At 36.6% G+C, this 21587-nt stretch overlaps 1 protein-coding gene across 2 annotated transcripts in view; it reads right to left on the bottom strand.

The window, feature by feature from the left end:
• Positions 1-21587, bottom strand: part of LOC135220532 (alpha-tocopherol transfer protein-like) — a 205471-nt gene that overhangs the window by 60041 nt on the left and 123843 nt on the right. The window contains exon 1 of one of the 2 annotated variants that reach the window (XM_064257714.1): positions 8930-9062. The exons of the other annotated variant lie outside the window; for it this stretch is intronic. The gene's annotated coding sequence lies outside the window, so the exon portion shown is untranslated. Of the gene's footprint in view, positions 1-8929; positions 9063-21587 lie in introns of those variants that run through there. 2 annotated transcript variants of the gene reach the window in all.

The raw sequence follows: 21587 nt of genomic DNA on the forward strand, positions 1-21587 counted from the left end.
CAGAATATGTGAAATGAGAAAATTTATGGGCTATGTACAGTATAAGGGAACATGCACAGGCCTTAAAACACATCAGTAACACACATCAGGAACATAATGCATATATCACAATCAGGATGAAAACAAATCAACGCCCCAAAGTGGAGAACGAATCCAAGGATAATCGCGTGAAGCACTTGTTAGAAATAACAGATTAAAATATAGTTTGTATTTTTCATAACATACGAACCTACTCCTTCAGATATTATTCCTGTGCTTTTGCGTGGCTCAGCTGAATGTGGAGATGGTCTACTGAAACCCACTAGCTTCCTGTTTACCCAATCTGTCCTGGTCTTAACCTACCCATGCTTGGTGAGTTACTGAACCAACTCAAGTATAAGACTGTTACACCTTCGCAGGAGGAAAAAGAGATCGGCCTAAGAAGGTGTAGGTTCCTATGTTAGGAAAAATAAAATTTTATTTTTAACTTGTTATTTTTTCTGATACAAATACTCCTTACACCTGTACATATAGGCGACTCACATTTTGGATGGAAGTATATCTCTCGATAAAAAAGTTATTTGGGTCACCCAAATAAACTATACCTGAAAAATATCATTCTGTGAATAGTACTGACTCTAGATTTTCTGGAACACTATTAAGCCATTCCTCAGAGTGACGAGCTAGTATCCTGTTCTATGTCGGTGATGGAGCTGTGGATTAGCTCTACGACTTAAACCACCTGTTGCGGTGCCACAACTGGACCCATGGTGAATGTGTCCAAGGATTTATGAGCTAAGTCTTTGAGGTAAAAAGAGGTAAAGGTCATCTGTCTATTCCAAATGCCTGCACACAGGATTTGTCCGACTGTAGTTCTTCTTAAAGGCTATTGAAGGACCTATACTCAAATGTTGTGTGCCCTAAGTATGGTAGGGACAAGACTAGTACTACCTCTTGAACTGTAAGCATTTTTTATCACTTCTCTCAGCAAGAAGGAGAACATGTTCTTGGATATCTTCTTCATACAGTCTGTACTAATGAACAACCTACATTTCATTGGTCTGTGGGAGGCTGCATTTAAGGTAGACTTTCACAGCTCTAACCAGACGCAGTAGCATCTCTTCTTGTTCATCATGAAGTCTTTGAGAGAGGGAATGGAAAAGCCACTGAACCTTGGGTCATATGTGGAGGGGTTCTGAGTCTTTGCTACTAACTCCGGAAGAAATGCAAACCCTAGTTCCATCCAACCACAGGTATTAACGTCCTTGTGCGACAGGGCATGTATTTCTCCAACCCTCTTCGTTACTGCCAAAGCCAAGAGAAACACTGTTTTCAATGTCAAGCCTCAATTCGAAGCAGTCTTGATTGGTTCAAGACTGCTTTGGACCGAGACTTAGTGAATGAAGATAGAACCTTGGTGACACTAGACTTGGGCAGTTTTAAAACTCTGGGTGAGCAAATTTTTTCACGATGTTTCACCAAGTCTGACAATTCCCATGACATTGACAAGTCTATGCCCCTTTTAGTTGCTGAGAGAGAGAGGTTCATCTTGTGTCACAGAAAAAGGGGGAAATCTGCTACATCCTTTACTGCTGTTTTGAGAGATGTAAATTCCTCTCACTACACCAAACAACAAAGACTTTCCACTTGCCCTGATACAGGTTGAGTGAGGACTGTTTAATAGAGCTGGCAATGACTATTGCATCTTTGTTTGAAAAGCCTTTCTTCCTGAGCAGTTGCTGGATAACCTTCATCTGTGAAGTTGGAGGGAGGCTACTACTTGATGTACTCGACCGCTGTGTTCTTGCTTTAACAGATCTTGTATTGGTAGCAGTTGTCTTGGAATGTCCACTAGCAGGTGGAGATCTGCATACCACTCTGCTTAATTACCTTCTGGATCGGTATGAATGGGGAATACATGTAAACATCCATGTTGTCTCACTGATGTTGGAAGGCATCTTGAAGGATGGCTCTTTTGTCTGGTACTGGAGAGTTTGTGATTCCTTGATGTCACAAACAGATCTAATCTTACTTCTAAATCCTTGCTAGATTGGCTGATATAAAAAAAAGAGGAGCAATCCAAATATGGAGTTTTGTATATTATGTTGATGCTTTCCTGGGGGCCATTTTTTATTAGCATTCGTCTAAGTGTGTTTTTATGAGAAAATCAAGGTTGACCTTAAAAGATTTTAACAGTGATTTTATGGTTTCAAAACTTTTAAGATAAAGCCAGCTAAGAATGATCTTAGAAATTTCTTTCTCCATGTTACTTTCTCTATAAAACTTTTTGTAGGCTCTGTTATAGAAAATATCTAATATGTGTGAAAGATAACATAAATCTGTCCCTATTTTTCTTATGCATTCGATTTCTTGATCCAAATACTGGGGACTGACAATGCGCAATGCTCGTAAAAACATTGAAGAAAATATGGATATTTTGATATCAAGATGGTGGCCTGAATAACATGGACATGAGTTAAGTTGTTGGGTGGTTTCCTATAAATACTGAATTTGCATTGAAATGGTTCTCTGTGTTTTAAAACATCTAAGAAAGGGAGACAATTGTCTTTTATACTCCTGCTTTGGGTAAGTCCTAGTTCTTCAGCTGTGTTGGATTCCAGGTACATATTTTCCTTTATAATCCCTATCTGTTTTTTATACGAGCGTTCCTTGTAAACTTATTTTCATATTTATATCAGCTCTCTCTCTCTCTCTCTCTCTCTCTCTCTCTCTCTCTCTCTCTCTCTCTCGTGAGGTTTACGTTGTGTGCAAAGAGAGGCCTTACCATTTTTAGTCACTCAGCACTTTCTTTCCTCTTGAATGAATGGGTAGTTTTCTCCTCATTCTCTATTTTTTCGTTCTGAGTATATTTTAATTTCTATTGTAATTTTAAGTTTGATTTTAAGTTTATTTTAATTATGAATTTCAATTGCAGACTGATGATGTGTTGATAACAACATGAAACGTTTCTTACTAATAAAACGCGTGTACATGACTGTCGTCTGATTGGACACTTATTACTTTACATTTATGGTCTTACCGATGTGATATATATATATATATATATATATATATATATATATATATATATATATATATATATATATATATATATACAAAGTTGACAGACATCTAATATGGATATGTGCTGTGCTGCTACAATTTAGAAAGCACAACAGAATCCATTATATATATATATATATATATATATATATATATATATATATATATATATATATATATGTATATATATATAAATATATATATATATATATATGTATGTATGTATGTATGTATGTATGTAGTATAGTATATATATATATATATATATATATATATATATATATGAATATGCATATATATACATATATAAAAGTATACATACACACACACACGCTACTTCAAATACTACACCAAAGAGGAATTATAAGTGATAAATGGTTTGGTACCTAAATGACTCGAACACTCGATAGTACAAACCAACGACTTCCAGTTGACGTACAAAAATATTCGACCATTCAGCTATCAAGAGAGGTACAAGTTAAAGTTGACTCTGCCATACTTATACCTGTCAGAGTGCGAGGATTAGCCTCGGCATTAACCCACAGCCACCATGATAGCTGATTGGTACATTTGACACCATTTGAGAAGTGCTAAAATTGGATATCAAATGACCTTTGTAGCTTAATGTTTTTATATAAAATGTACGGTGATGTGATAATAATTCAAAAGGGGCTACGTGTTCCAAACTTACCTGTTGGCTGTTATGATGGGGTAGGGTTGATGCCGACGCTAAGTACAAATTCCCACACTCGACAGGTATAAGTACAGCAAAGTCGGCAGTAACACATAACTCTCTTAATCAATGAGTGTCTGAGTCATTTAGATACCAAACCATTTATCACTTATGATTCCCCATCGGTGATATTCCCGAAGTAGCAGTAATTAGATATTATACCACATTTGTAGCTTAATGATTTTATATGAAATGTCACAGTATATTATATATATATATATATATAGATACCTATATATATATATATATATATATATATACACACATATATATATATATATATAGTATTATATATATATATATATAGTATATATACATATATATATATACATATATATATATATATCTATATATATAATATATATATATATATATGTATATACTGTGAATAATTATCACATCACCGTGATTCACGAACAGAGACGAAATCAAGACGTCATTGACGTCTCTGTCTGCTGGATGGTGGTTCGAACCCAGGAGAGGACGAAATTATTATCAACTAAAAAATTCCCCTTCGGTTTACGTATATGAAAATATATCAATTCCGAGGCAGAGCGAATTGGATATCAAAGGACATTTGTAGCTCCAATAATATATAATATATATATATATATATATATATATATATATATATATATATAGTATATATATATATATATATATATATATATATATATATATATATATATATATATATATATATATATATATATATATATATATATATATATATATATATTGTATATATAAAGTGAAAAAAACAGTAAATAGGTAACACATCCGTTATTGTCGAAAGAGTGATGCAATAATCAAGGCTGCAAGAAAATGAAAAAGAAACCGATCATATACAGTGACGTGATTTAAATCTTATCTATCATTATATCTGTTGTTCTCATTATCCCTCCTTTTCGCCTGGTCCAGGGTCTCACGTAATTAACCCTGCTTTGTCGTGAACACGAAGGTAAAACCAGGTGGTTGTCTGGCCAGGTAGGTCAGCATATCGCAGGTATAGCAGTTAAGAAGGAAGCTCACTGAATTTCAGAAAGGGAGTCTAAAGTGAAATCAATAATGGGGCCACTATTGAGAGGTTGGATGACCCTGGTAGTGAGGGGGGGGGGGGGGGAGGGGGAGCGAAGAGTGTGAGTTATTGTATCTTACCCGTGTGACATAGCATGCATTGCCTGTCCAGAACAGGATCGCAGAGGAAGTATTATTATTATTATTATTATTATTATTATTATTATTATTATTATTATTATTTGTCGGGTATCTACTGCTGTGATGGATATGTTTTGTTAAATGTAACTTAAAAATTCCATTTGTAAAGTATAATAGTATCTATAATACTAAATAAGTCGTGTTTCATGAGAATGATACTTTTTCCACGATTAATGTTCAGTTCAGAAATCCTGGAAGTTAATTTCTATTGGGAAAATCATTTCTCACAAGAAAACTTTCTGGTTTACAATGATCATTTTGCTCTGTTTCTTTTTAGATTTATTTATGAATGCACGAAATACGGAGAATGTCCCTAGCATGCACATACACGTTCATAAGTTTGTTCATCTTTCAAAAGACAAAACTACTTTTGCAGATCTCATCCAGATTTAGAAATTTAGTTCACTTAGAGCCAATAACATAGTGTTACTACTTCAATACAAAGTAATCATTGCAAGCTCTTTTAGAAAGAAAGATCTAAAAGGAAGTGTTCCACCGATTCCCAGTGATGACAGATAACTCGCCTCTGCTGTTTACCTTCACTCTACTCATCTCTGTGGATGGCTGCACAATTTCCATCCCTCACCCAAACCCCGACAACCGTTGCTGTCATGCTCACACTGATTTTCGGAGTGCTGCTTCTTCAGCTCATAACCCTGATCTCGAGATCATATTTGAACGGGATCCTGTTTCTCTGCTTCCTCTTGAGGTCAGTCTTACCAGTCTCCACAATATACATACGTGAACAAATATATACTACGTACGTAGATAACCGATGGAAATGTGAAAATGAGATTAGGTACCAAGTCCTTTCGCGTATTACGTGCAAATCTTCGAGCTATAACGCAAAATAAATAAAGAGACATGACAAGGAACCTCGTTACTGTAATATAAGCAGTACTTTAAAACAATATTATCATTACCATATAATAAGTAAGACTACTTAACAGACTTAATTGAGCCCTCAAACTTCGGTTAGTGGAACATTCATAAGTTGATTATTACAATGCTTAATATAGGCGGAACGAGTGATATTTCTGCTAACTATATTATTTTATTTTTAGATGACCTCATATGAGTTGTTCCAGTTTATACAGCATTTGGCCTATATCTGAGAATTTGAAAAGCTTTTTGGACAATTTAAACATTTTAGTACATTCCATTAGAACAGAATCACTGCTGAAGGAGAAGATAATTGCAGACTCCCGTTTCTGGAAGTTTCGGTGCCTAGATGGCATGGAAGTATTAGTAAGGAACCTTTTATTAAAGGAAATATGTTAAAATTAACATATATTGTAGGCAAATCTAACTTTTATTAAAAAAAAATATTACAGAAAACTTAAAAATAAAAGGTCTTTTTAAGAATTCTGGAACAGTTCAAAATCCTATTGATCTTAAGTCCACAAAACAAAATAGTGGTTCCATTTACATGATTCCTCGCGCTGGATATAGCAGTAAATATCTGTTGTCATTAAAAGTACTTTAATAATCAACATATGAATCATAGTCCTGGTCTATTTAAACTAAATAGTTACCTTGTCTATAAAATTGTAGGGAAGTACGATGTTGCCTCTTACTTAGCGATCGCTTGTTTCACTAGCTGTACTTTGAGTGCTCAAGAGTCTGTAAAGTATTATTACTTATCATATGGACAGGGTAAAGACAATTTTTTAAAAATACTGCTCATATTATACGGCAATGACGTTTTCCTTGTTATTGGCTTAGACTTAGATCATTGTTTTATGAAGTTTCCTTTTTACGTGTACTTATTTCACATCAGGAGGAAAACATCGTAGTTGCATTATGAAACGATTGTTAGAAGAGGGTGAAAAACAGTAATGGAAGAAAATCATATGAACGGAGGTCAAATAAGAGGAATGAACAGGGATGCAAGTAGGATCCGAAGGAATGCTGCAAAGGACCTTACTTAATGCCAACCAAGCGCCCGCTGTGTGGTGCACTGACACACCTAACCGTATACAGGGCGAAGATGTGGATGTAATACACGACAGTATTTGGCATCTGGTCTTTAATTTTCACACATTTCCAGTGATTTTATATATATATATATATATAATATATATATCTATATATATATATATATATATATATAGTATATATATATATCTATATATATACATAAATAATACTCTACAAATGTCCTTCAGTATCTGATTCGCTCTATCTCGGAATCAATACATTTTCATATATGATAACCGTTGGCTCAGCGGTTCAAACCACAGAACCAAAAATTGAGGACTTACAGTGATGTGCTTACCCACAAGGCTGTCACGAGAGGTATAAGTTATAATGCCGCCTCTCCCTTACAAATCTCTGTCGCGCTCAGATATTCGTTATAGAGTCGGCATCAACCCACCTAGACCTTGATAGCTTTGTAGTGCGTTTGTCGCACATAGCCATACTATGAATTTTATCTCATCGCCGTGATTCATATACAGCATTAAGTGACAAATGTCCTTTTAGAGTTGATGACGACTTTAACGACGAAGACTTGAGCACGACGGGATTTATAGGTAAGAGGCGGCTTTTTAACTTACTTATACTTCTCGTGATAGCCTTTTGGGTCACTGTACGTCATGAATTCTTGGTTCTGTTGTTCGAGCCCATGAGCCAACGAATTCTTAGCTTAAAAAATCCCCTTCGGTTAACATATGTGAAAATATATCAATTCCTAGGTAGAGTGAATTAGATATTAAAGGAAATTTGTAGCTTAGCTTAATGCTTGTATATGAATTGCATTGATGTGATAGAATTCATATATATATGTGTGTGTACATATATATGTATATGTATATGTATACACACACACATATATATATATATATATATATATATATATGTGTGTGTGTGTGTGTGTGTGTGTGTGTGTGTGAGTGTGTGTGTGTGTGTGTATGCAACAATAATTACTTTATAGATATCGTTAAATATACTGTTTACAGCTACTGGACCAGGGCCGGGATTAAGGGGGGGGGGGTGCCAGGGTCCTGGGCCCCGGGCCACCTAAAATTAGGGGGCCTCCCACCAATAAAAACAATACATTTTAATTTAATAAGGTCAGTATTGTAATCGGGCACTTATATTACCCATACCAGCCAAATTGAAAATTTTATAAAGTTTGACAATAACATGATGCTCGTACATACGAATGTTACGAATTTTTGTGTCACTATGGTTGTAAGTTGTTTCAAATTGTAATGATTTGTGGCTGCAAAATATCATACCTCAGTATTCTTTGTATTGCGGCCAAATCAAGTTTCTAAGACGTATCATAGTTAGAACACAACTTAACTCGTTAATCTACATGTCTCACCCGAGATAATAGCATCTATAAGTATATCTAAATTGACTTAATTATAATAACGGGTTACGCTATTCACGCTTACAGTTCCCTAGTGTTCAGATGAAATGTTCGAAGAATTAGCCTCCGGCTACAGTGTTAAAAGTTTCCAAGAGTAAGTAGACATTGTATATTTTATCTTGTAACTGATAGTAATTACGTTAAACATCTTTCCCCTTCTCAATCATTAATCATAACTAAATTGCTAAGCCTCCCACCAGCTTAATCCGGCCCTGTACTGGATAAAACGTCAATATCGGAAGGTAAAACTAACATCGAGAAGGGGGTTGGAATACAGGTAAATTATATTCCAGTATCACTTTGTGTATTTCCCATCTACTCCAGGTTTTTTGTCTAAAATCACATAATCAAAATGTTGAAATAATGAATAAAAGTTTCAGCGACTTTGTATAAGTCATGTAGGCTACATTAACTTAACCACGGAATTCTTATGGTCGGGAAAAAAAAAAAAACAGTATAGTCCTGTAAGATTACGGCCGTTACCTCAACAGGATCTAGCACTTTGCTCGAGACCTGAGCATTCCTAGCACAGTAGTTAGTTATCTTGTGTTCCAAACCTTTGAAAAAGATGAAATCACTAGCTCCAAGATTCCAGACGCCTTGCTACGTAATGCTTGACCCCTCCACCCGTGGTACTACACATCACCAAGTGAGCTGCTCCCTGAGCCGTTTTGCAGAGTAGTACAGTTATCTTCATTATTTACCAGCTGATTAGAAAGACCACTCAGCGCAAGGCATTTGTTTTTATCAGTTATCAGAGCAAAGTCGTAATCACTGACTCGCGTTTTAAAGTAATTTGAAATGCAACGCCAAGTCATCCTTTAGTTTGCGCAAGTTTCCCAGTTTGACGAAGCTTGGAATTTCCTATAAACGTTTTGCTACCACTGATGTAGTTGCTGATGCACTTTTATCAAGGCAAGACTAACACTTCAGGTGTGTAATTCTCCTCTCTCTCTCTCTCTCTCTCTCTCTCTCTCTCTCTCTCTCTCTCTCTTTCTGTACGTGTATGTGAAGGTCGGGAACTCTTATCTCCGGTTAGTTTGGAAGAGAAGAAAAATAGAAAATGGAAAAAAATAAATTAGGCAGCTTCTTAAAAATGTAATCGAATTTCATGTTTTCGATAATTCAAGGACTGCTGTTCGTCAGTTCGTCGCTATGTACTGTAAAAAGTCGCGTGTCTATAAGTAAGCAAACTTAAATGCACGGTAAATGTGGGATGTGGTTGCGTGGCTAGGTGTTATAACACCGCCAGACACGAGTGGGTTCTCTTCATTATCCCTACGGAACACTGGTAGAAATAGTAACTGTGAAATACTGTATATAAAGTATATACAGTATATATAAAGTTAGTTGAAATGAAAATAAAGATAGGAAATGTTATAAGCCAGAAAGGAATGAGTTAAATTAGAGCTGGAAAGAAGAATAAAAACAAAACGGTGTGGTTGGTGCTTTGAGGAAATGAGAGATTTTGTGAAAAAAATGATTGCATGAACAAAGAGATCACGGGCAGGGGGATGGACAGGATAGCCAAAAAAAGAAGGCAAACCCAGAAACAGATGGCAGGAGGTGAGCAAGCGCTTTAGAGAAGATGAGATGACCTTGCACAGAGACAAGGATCTGTAAACGAAAGATGCAGGTGGAGAGATGCTTAGTAAGGTGGTTGCAGCCCATGGTCGATGTAGAGACAATTAATATGGTTTGTCGGGTGCAGAAATGATGATTCCAGGGGCTAAGAAAGTAGTATAAGTTTGAAAATGCTTGTAAGAAGACTTTTCAGGATGTGATGAAAGCAACTAGAGCTGAAAAAACAGCAGGAGATAAGGATATTACAATTATGATGCTGTGATACAGTGGTGATAGTACGACTGAGTGACTGATCAGGGTTTGTTATGTATATCTGTATAGAGGACAAGTTCCGTGGGTATGGCTATAAGAGATAATTACTATTTCAGTGTATAAAAGAGAAGGTGATAGCAGACAAATAATAAAAGGGGACAGTACTAAGTAGACTAGGGAGTATACGGAAGGATTTTAGCTGAAGAAGTAACACTGATGATAGCCAGGCTGGCAGGGGAAGAGCCGTGTAAGGTGATAAAGAAGTTAGTTTGTTTATTGTGAGACTGTTATGGATAAGTAAAAAAAGCAGTGTGAAAATAAAGTGAAAAAGTTGTACGTGGCATACATGGACCTATTAAAAGCAGTTTTTTCTTCGCTACTGTTAAATTATTTTTATGGACGGTGTGATAAAAAAAAAGTCAAAGAAATTTCAATAGTCGTGTGTACAAAATTGTGGGATAAGAAAATTTGTCATGGATAAGGTGTAGAATGGCTAATGTTTGCAGACGATACAGTGCTAGTTGAGGGTTGTGAAGAGAATCTACAGAAACTAGTAAAAGAGCTTGGGGATGTTTACAAGAGAGTAAGTCGAATGTAAATGTGAGCAAGAGCAAGGCAATGAGGAGAAGAAGACGGACGCAAGAATCTTAGTATCGCTGGAGAGAGAATGGAGGTGGTTGGATTGTATGAGCATTTGTGAGAAAATGGAGCTGATGACGGCAGGATAAGAGAGGAGATGCAGAAGAGAAGCTAACAGAGGAAGTGTACAGAATTTAAGAGAAGATCTGAAGTATCTATGGAAGCCGAGATTGGATTGTATGAAGGAATGGTATGGTTGGGCCACTTCTCATTTATGGAGGTGAAGTGGGATGTTGATTACATATGAAAGTGATAAGTTGAAGCTCTTAGGGTGAATTATATACGTTGAATCTCTGGCGTAAAAAGAGCTGGAAGGGTGAAAGATTTGGAGATACAAAATGAATGATAGATAGAAAAGGCGGTATCGGCAAAGGGATAGAACAGACTGTTCCCTGATGGTTTGGTAAAATGGAGGACGGCAGGACAGTGAAAAAGTGTATAAATCGGAATTTTTAGAAGATATGAGAAAAAAACTGGCCTCGAAAGTGTTGAACGGGTGGCGTAAAAAGGTAGTGCTAAGAAGTTTCCTTTGTATACAGGAATTTCGAGAGTGCGAGCAAGGTAGAGCTATCATAGGAGGATCTAATCTACTGCACTGCAGAGGTGTGTAGAGCAGTCAAGTTGTGGACGTTTTCTGTTCTTTGGGTTATCGTGATTTTCTTTGCAGCATTTTTTAGTTGACAATGTCTCATATTGAAATACATACGTGTGTGTGTGTATGTGTGTTTGTGTGTGTGTACGTGCATAATCCGTAACTACATTTTCCAATAAATAAAAGATTATTGTGCCAAAAAAAAGGAAAACGAGTGGTAAGAGCCATTTCGAGCAAATTCTTATTGATAACTGATATGTCAAGACGAACCAATGCCAGGGAGATTCAAAGGACACAGCGGTGTTTCACTTCCGATTTCGTTGCGTTTGTGTCGCGTCCTGTGAACGTTTTGTTCGGTCAGTGGTCATTGTTATGTTTTGCTAATAAAGGAAAGACTTTTAACACCACCAGTTCCGCTTCAGAAAGTGACCTGGCGGGGAAAAAAATTAGTCGTATCAAGGGATGTAGTAGATATTATCATTATTATTATCAACAAGTAATCAGAAGTTAGCCCCTCTGGGGGGAAGCAATGCAAATAAGTGTATATATGTACATATATGTATGCATGTATGTATACACACACATATATACATATATTATATATAATATAAACAGGTGTGACATATATATATATATATATATATATATATATATATATATATATATATATATATATAAAGGTATAAGCCACAAAAGAAAAATAAACAACGGGGTTTCTGCAAGATCTTTCAACTGAACGTCCCTTTACTCAGCAGACAAACTGACTTACATGAGAAATTGAGGGTACAGGAAAGGTCGTATAACTGACAGATAGGGATTATAAGGAGATTAGTACCTAGAATCCGACACACCTGGAGAATGCTCAGACACAGGGACAAGAAAATTAAAGGATTATACAGGACGACAGCTGAACCACAATCAAATCTTTGGTAAACAAAAACTTATTCGCAAAACATATTAAACATACATATACAAAGAAAATATCTCAAAGGCAACTAATTTGTATTTAAGTCTGTAATTATATCTTTGAGGTCATTCTGAAACATGTTACAAATCCAAGGGTCTAAATGAAACAGGCAGCGACTGATATTAAAATTACAATAGGAAGTAAGTTGTATGATGGCAGATTAAAAGATTTCGCGATAAGACATCTTTTGATCTTGCAATTACTGAACTACCAATCCAATTTATCCGGTGGTTGTTTTCACTTAAATGAATGAATATTGCGTTAGATTTTTGCCCAGTTTTGACAGAATATTTATGCTGTTTCAATCTTACTTCTAAGCCCTTGCTCGACTGTCCAAAATGAAAAAAGGGGCAGTCCATACATGGAATTTTATGTTATGTTGTTGCTTTCCTTGGGGCCATTTTTCATTAACATTCCTTTTAGTGTATTATTATAGGAAAAAACAAGGTTGATCTTGTTAAAATAAGGCAAACTGAGAATGTTCTTAGAATTTTCTTTTTCCTTGTTACTTACACCATAAAACTTTTTGTGGGCTTTATTATAACAAATATCTAGTATATGTGAAGGATATTATAAATCTTTCCTTATTTTTCTTATGTATTCAATTTCTTGATCCAAATATTGGGGACTGACAATGCGCAATGCTCGTAAAAACATAAAAGAAAAAAAATTATAGTTTGATGTGAAGATGGTGGCCTGAATAGAAATGCGCATAAGTTAAGTTGTTGGTTGGTTTCCTATAAATACTGAATTAACCTTGAAATGGTTCTCTATGTATCAAAACATCTTAGAAAGGGAGGCAATTGTCTTTTTCCAATTCTAGAGTAAACTTAATCGATGGTACCTGGTTATTTAATTTAGAAGGTAAATCATTTGCATCAATACCAGAAGGCAGAACAGCTAAAATATCATCAACATATCTATACCACTTTACAGGAATATACATGATATTCTTTGAAAAATGCTACTTACCTAATATCATTTATATTTTTGTAAAGTGGTATAGATATGTTGATGATATTTTAGGTGTTCTGCCTTCTGGTATTGATGTGATTTACTCTCTAAATTAAATAACAGGTACCATCGATTAAGTTTACTTTAGAATTGGGAAAAGACAATTGCCTCCCTTTCTTAGATGTTTTGATACATAGAAAACCATTTCAATGTAAATGCCCTATCTGTCAGTTATACGACCTTTCCTGTACCCTCAATTTCTCATGTAAGTCAGTTTGTCTGCTGAGTAAAGGACGTTCAGTCGAAAAATCTTGTAGAAACTCAGTCGTTTATTTTTCCTTCGTGGTTTATACCTTTATTTATGGATTTATCACGTTCCAAACTTTCGTGATTCAGTTATACATACATACATACAGACATACATGCATACATATATGTGTGTGTGTGTGTGTGTATGTATGTATGTGATTCTATTGAAGTTAAAGGCATTCTTTGCAAATACTATCGGCCTCGCAACTTTCAATCAGTCTATACGTTTTCCTTTTCTCTTCTGGCAAGCTTCTCAGGAATAAGGAAAAATTATTCGCGATTCTTTCCATTTACAGATTTTTCCTTTTCAAGTCAACGGCCCATTTCCCCTCTTTCGGCGGCGTCATCAGAACTGGATTGCAAATTACCATACAAAGTTTTTATTAACTTTAACAACAATTTCATATGAGAGAAAATATATCCAAAAAGCACCACACACACACACGCACAGCACAGACACGCACCCAACACACACACACACACACACACACACACACACACACACACACACATATATATATAATATATATATAGTATATATATATATATATATATATATATATAGATCGTCATGAAATCGGGCCTTATGCCTGATAAGAAACTGAAACAGTCTTAAAAAAATAACTACATAAACTTGAAGAGTGAAAGTGTAGTTTTGAGGGCTCAACGTCCAAGCTCATCATCTCCCCCTCCTACGTAATATCTCCCCAAAGAGAACACATGGGGCTGCATCCATCCAAATTCTAGTAAATTTCTTCTGCTCGCAGATTTCCCTTTTGTTTTCTGAAGACAAGGAAGTCAGTACCAAGGTAGCTGCAGTTGAAAAAAGACCTCTTCTCAACCTTTAACAGGGATTCTAAGGGTGGCAAATCCTCTCTCCCTGATGGCCAAAAGTTAAGCAACCATTGATCTAGCCTGCCCGGATCTGCTAAAGAAGGAGTCCGCTCTTAAGCTTTAACTTTATCTTGAACTTTTTATCTTTCACGATCATTTCCTTTGTTATCTACCAGTGCAGTGAAAAGTTATATCAAGGATCCCTGTGAACTCAGTGAATCAGTGATGTAATTATCTTTTTGACACTGATATAGCTACTCTTACGTGAATTCATAACCTCCTATAATCTAGCTCTTGTTATCTACGTCCATATGATAGCTCTATTGGGGTAATTTATACTCATCAGACATCTCTCTGCATTAAAGGAATCGATGTCCATTGTAAGTGATTAGTAAAAGTTCTTTCCTGACAAAAGTTGCAAGAATTCTACACTGACAATCCCATTGCAGTCAAGAATAACTTAACAGGCTGGGGACAAATTTCCCTTGCAGTGTTTTCCTCAGTGCATTGATACTATTAAATTGAGAGATCCCATGTATTCCTTGCTGTTACATTATTCTGTACATTTACTTACTCTGAGAATCTTAGAATCTCCTTTTCTCTTCTCATTTTGGTTTATGCATGATATAATATATATATTATATAATATTATATTATATATATAATATATATAGTAGTATATATATATTGATATATACTATACTATATATATATATATAAATATAATAGATATATATATATATATAAGATTGAAATAAGGCGAAAAAGTGTCACTTCATGCTTATTCGCCTTTTTTTCTGCAATAAAAGTACAAATAGAGTAAATGGGAAAAGCAGGAAGGGTTGTTTACCAGTTGAAATTCAGATGTTTGACTCGTGGCTGTTTTTATCTTCAGATGGTGGCGGCACAATAGTGCCAGGGAAAATTAGCTTGAGTTCGTCTCGCTGTCAAATGAATCATGAATACTCCCAGAATCTCTCCCGAGATGTGAATGACAGCTTAATGTCACCATAAATCAGCTTGGTGTCGCAATATATCACTTTAGATTCGTCTCGCTTGTCATTGAGTTCGCACATCTTCCATCTATCAAAAATCCTTCTAGGTCCCAGTGAATACATTAGTGTGACATAGGACACTCCTTCAGTATCCCCTGAGGATTCTCAACCTAGCATTAGCGCCGATCGTGGCACCTTTGAGAACACCTGCAACTCTTAACGACGTCCTTCAGACGAGACCAGGTAGACGACCTCTAGCTGTCATTAGCGCCTCATGCCGACTGGCTACCAGGCCACCTGCAGTTGGTCACATCACTGGGAAAGGGGGGCAGATTCAATTTTCATACCACTCCTGATGTTTTGTGTCAATTCCTTTAGGGTCTTGACGCCCTCATTAACACCTCTACTCCAGCGGCCGACCCCTTTCGACCATCCTGCTGGTTAGACCGTCCCATCGTTACTGTGCATATTTGTGACGTCATTGGTAGGTGGCCATAAAAGAAAACAAAGAAGACAAATAATTTAAGGGTCACTATGGGAATTGTTTGCCCACACCCATTCTCTATCTCTTTCACGACCTTGTGAGAGAGAGGTCCCCATTAATCGCCAGGTATTGGATGATAGTTCCCTTGTTCTTCACTCTGGTGGGGTCAAATACTGACTGACGACTTTTTTTTACCTGAACCTCAGGCAGATCAGCCACGTGACGTCATGCGCAAGATTGTCCTAATATGGTCAGAAGCGTCTAACCCTGTGTTCTATGAATCCTGCACCTCACCCAGCCAGTTTGGCGCCTTGGCGTAAGGGAGAAGCCTACGAATCCTTCCACTTTGGACTCATACTCAGACGAGTTCCTCAATATGCGTCACCACATACCATCCACTACGGTCCTTGTGCGACCAACTACTCCGGTCACGCCCTGCCTACTCCCTTCATTGGCAACAAGAACTTATACATTTCTAGACGACCGCCTCTACTGGCTCATTCTACATGAGTCAAGTTCACTGACTCGATCAGATAAAGTGCCGGGGACTGTATTTTCGACTAGTTATCAGTCTGCAATCCAGTCCCTATTCCTAAAATCTCTCCATTCCTATTCCCAGATCCTCAATCCATTTTGAATTTTGTCTTCCAATTCCATTACAGTAAACAATGACCTTTTATTTTCGTAACATAAATACTCGTGATTACTAAGTGAAGTGATATAGACGTATTCTTGATTAGTGATTTGTTTCATTTGGTGGCACGCATTTCGAGTGAATATCTGCTTGAATCATAGTGCGAATGTTGTAAAGTTTTACTTTTGCACTTATGCCACTAATAAAGTAAATTATTGCAATATCTCAATTTCGGTCATTACAGCTTTGACTGTCCTGCAGATTTACCGGCAGTACTGTTGTGTCTACCTGTCAAGCAATGGTGTTATTAGAAACAATTTTCTTGTGCATCATTGTTTGCAAGTGATTATAATACTGTGTAGAGTGGTGCATTTTACCCCTGCTGTTCTGTGTCAGACCCATCGAAAGAGATCCTACTTACTCTTAAATGTGTTCATTTAAGAAGCTATTTCTAGTTATTTTAGTTACATGAATTCGTACCTGGGATGGTACTAATTAGTCTTTGTAACCCTTTTACGTAGTCAACAGCGCTATGGGGTTCTATAGAAACCTTTGTAATATCTTTGCCGTTTTAGTGCAATTATACTTTATTTTAGTGGAGGCAGTGTTCGTTTTGAACCAATTTGGTTGCCTAGCATACTTTTCACTGCATCACCTACTATTCTGTTTGCTGCCCCTTTATTGGTCCATCGTAGCCACTGATTAGTTGTCCGGTTGCAAAGGCATTTAAATTGAACCAAGTCATTGATCTAGTCAAGTCAACGGTAAACCTCGGACCCAACAAACTGCGTTGCACGCTAAAATATATACATACATACATACATATGTATATGTATATGTATATATATATATATATATATATATATATATATATATATATATATATATATATATATATATATAAGAGAGAGAGAGAGAGAGAGAGTAGAGAGAGAGAGAGAGAGAGATATTGGATATGAGTTCACCGACATTTTCGCCACTTTTCTTCTCCAGGCGTTAATTATTGAAACACTTATACAAATGTGCGTATATAAGTTGATCAAGAAAACTCGATTTAATTTTACTTTGAAGCAGTGGAATCTCGCAATACAGAGGAAATAGTAAGGTCCCAGGTGTGAAAACGTAGGCACCACCACATTATTACCGATAATGCGAAAACACCTTTATGATGCATCTCTTGAAGACATTAATTCGTATGAAAGTGTTTCAATAATTAACACCCGAAGAAGAAAATGGTGGCGAAGGGACCGGTGAACTTGAGATCCAATATTTCTAAATGATGGAAAGACGTCGGTGACTAGTGACATTAACTCATCCAAACTTTCCTTAAAAGGCAAAAGGCACACACTCTCTCACACACACACACACACACACACTCGTGTATATATATATATATGGATATATATATATATATATAGATATATATATATATATAATATATATATAGAGAGAGAGCGAGAGAGAGAGAGAGAGGAGAGAGAGAGAGAGAGAGAGAGAGAGGGCTTTGTGGGTGCGTGCCTGCGTGCGGATGCGTCCAGTCCTGTCATAGGAAAAGAGGAAACCAGAGAAAGTACATCAATTTTGTGTTTTATATTCAAGTAACAGAATGAAATGAAGCCGACAACATACCTCAAGATTTATAACAAAATAAAACAAGTAATGACGTTGCTTTGTTTATCATACAATCAGTTGTGGTCGCTCTAAAAATGAAAGGGGTTCAGTGACTCTTATAGTATGAACAGTCCACGAACTACTCCTTATCGTGCGTGTCAGCATATCGACTGGAAAAGACGCACATGTCTAAAGGATGACCTTGAAATAAAACGCAAACGCCTAATTTGGCCCATCGAAATGACGCGTTCTGAAACCAAACGCAGAACTAATACATCTAAGGAAGAACGTCGATGGACAGATCATCGGTAGCAGAGTCCACCGCAACAATAAAGTTGAGGACAATTTTATGGGAGTTCAACACGACACGATTTTATTCTTTCTAAGGCTGTAAAACCTTATTTGTGCCTGACATTCCGAGCAAAATATCGTGCTGCCGGGTTTCGATTGCTTTGTGGGAGTCATGGCTACTGCTTGTGAGTGACTGACTGCCTGTGTCGGCATTTGTCCATTAAGAGTGACTAATCGTAGGGTACAGCTGTACAGCAATTTCCATTGCAACGAAGTATTATTAGGTTGAATATAATTCTTGTTCTCAGCGTGCACTTCGAGTGATTCAACATGATGCAATCCAGTTTAAACTTTTATATATTTAAGGTTTACAAAACATTTGATAAGAAAGAGTGAAGTATTAATCGTTGGAATTTACAATCCTGAAGAAGTAGAGAAGTTTTTCTCCAATGGATTTGATAAGTAAACTGGCTATTAACTTGGCAGTCATTTCAGTTTTCCAAACATCACATATTCACCAGACATACTCACACACACACACACACGCACACACACACACACACACACACACACCCAAGTACAGAAAACATCCTTCGATATGACCTACTAAAAGGCCCATCTGCAGCGCACTAATAACTCCTTACACATATCGCGCACTCTTTCGCCTTCTGGATTTGAAGGACCTGCCCTTTCAATACCTTTCACCTTCCATGCAGCCTTTTCAAGGTCTTCTTCATCTTCTTTTCCCTTCTACAAGTTACCACAAATCAGTCGTTCCACAGGACCAAACTTTCTAAAAACCGTCTTTGTTTTCATATGCACTAATCTTGTGCCTCTTATTCTAAGTCGTTCCACTTTTTCCTATAGGCCCTGATACTTGCCTTGCTTCTCCAGTTGTGAGCCACTTCATCTTTCATCTGTTATGTTTAATCCCTAATGCCCATATCTCTCCCATTGTTCTACTATCATATTAATATTCACTGCTTGTTCTCCATTTACCCCTATAATCTTACTCTTGCTCACATTTACTTTCAACTTTCTCTTCTTGCAAATACTTTCGAAGCCTTTCACTAGTTTCCGCAGCTTTTCGTCACTATCACCAATCATCTACAAACATCTACTACACCACATTTCAGACACGAGTTTTCTTTTCCACGACGTTGTACCTACAATTGGAGTCCTTCCTCCTACTTCTCACATCGCTCTATCAGTAAAGATATTAAGTAGCTACGGAGGCTATTTAACGTCTTCCTTAAACTTTCATCGACTTAGTTTGACACCAAACCAGTCAGCCTTTGTGTTCTAATACGTGTTTTGATTCCATTACAAATCTTTGTGTCAATCTCAATCACTTAAATTCTCTATCATATATCCTCGACAGCCTCCTTATTTTCTCTTAATTGTATCGTAAGGTTTAGTAGAGCCATGTATGTCACATATGGCTTTTTCTTTTCATTTTCGAACTTATCACATAGGTTTCTTGTCTCAGCCCACACTATTCTTCCCTTGTCAGTCCTTCCGTCATCGGCCATGCCTTCTCAAGCATAATCTTGCCAGAGGCCTTTCTGCTGTACACTAAGAAACGTTTTACCCATATGATTATTATTGTCATCTGACACTGTACATGGAAACAGTTATTCCTCACATCCATTCATTTAGATATACCTTACAAATCTGGTCAACCAGTGAATGACTTTTACCATACTGCACCAAAGCATCTAATTTGTAATCGCATCATTTGGTGTCTATGCATTCTTAAACATACTCTTCTTTCCGTCCCTCAATTCTCTTCCAAATTCAACAAGTTTTCAAAATACATGCCTAAATTGTTCTGCTGACGAGGTGAGCATATATATATATAAAGGGATAGCTTTAAAGGCAAAACAAGACAGTGGTCACAATCGCATTTAGTATAACTAGTGAGTTAATTTATTCAGTCCAAACGTGCCATCCTAAGCTTTAATATGTTTAACAGAGGGTTGTGAACGCCTCGGGGAAGGAAATACCCACAAATGGTGGGTGGAGAACTAAAAACAATATATTCTTTTCCATATCAATGCTTTCTCTTACACGCTATTTCTTTCTCTCTTTCTGCCTTGTTTATGTGAGTATGTATATACATGATGAATTAAAAAGGTTACGGTTCAATTCTTCAGTCTGCTTGTTCATAGGAATGCTGCTGGCATGAATACCTGGATAAATACGAGCTGGTTTTGAATTTTTTTCATATAATCTTATGCAGGGCTATCACTTTACTATTAGTTCGAGAAATATACAAAATATATGAGTTAGAGAAAAAATCTATGAAACGAAAACCCACCCATAAGTTCTCTCTCTCTCTCTCTCTCTCTCTCTCTCTCTCTCTCTCTCCACACACACACAAACACACACGCACAAGCGCGCGCGAAGAAAAAGATCCTGTAATTGCCACATGCCAAATCCGTATCTGACATGAAATCTCTGTAACAATCGATTCAGCAGTAAAGCTGGTAACGCGGAAAGTTGGAGTCGTGAGACATGAAGCGCTACACAAGAAAATGAGTTGGCTTTTTTAGACTTCCGTATCAACATTCAACCTTATTTGTGAGTTGCAAAGAATCGCGTAGGATTCTAGTTGAATATTTCACCATTTGTCACACAACCTCCTTCGTATTTTCACTCCAAGTTAATGAGGTGATAATCCTTATTGCTGTAGAATATGAGGCATTTCTACTGACAACCTATATTGTTATTATGACTTGCTGTCACACTAACGGAGCCTAGAGGTCTAAGATCCTGTCTTTCTGGTGTTGTTCAAGGGAAGATAAGCATAAGGGTAAGATTATAAGCACGACTACTAGGGCATTGTTTTCATCACCCTTCCTTAATGGGTCACGATATTATCTTTTCCTTCTGTCAAAATCAATCGTTTCACCTAGTTTACTATATGCTTTATTATACACTCTTGGCCGGGGATTTCGTAAATGCAGCCTAGTTTTTTGTCTACATTTTTAACATTATTTGTTAGGTACTTTTGAACAGTGTTTGTATTCTTATATACCGAGACGATGTTACAAAATTTCAAATATG

This window comes from Macrobrachium nipponense, chromosome 2, assembly GCF_015104395.2.
Source record: "Macrobrachium nipponense isolate FS-2020 chromosome 2, ASM1510439v2, whole genome shotgun sequence".
Lineage (NCBI taxonomy): Eukaryota > Metazoa > Arthropoda > Malacostraca > Decapoda > Palaemonidae > Macrobrachium > Macrobrachium nipponense.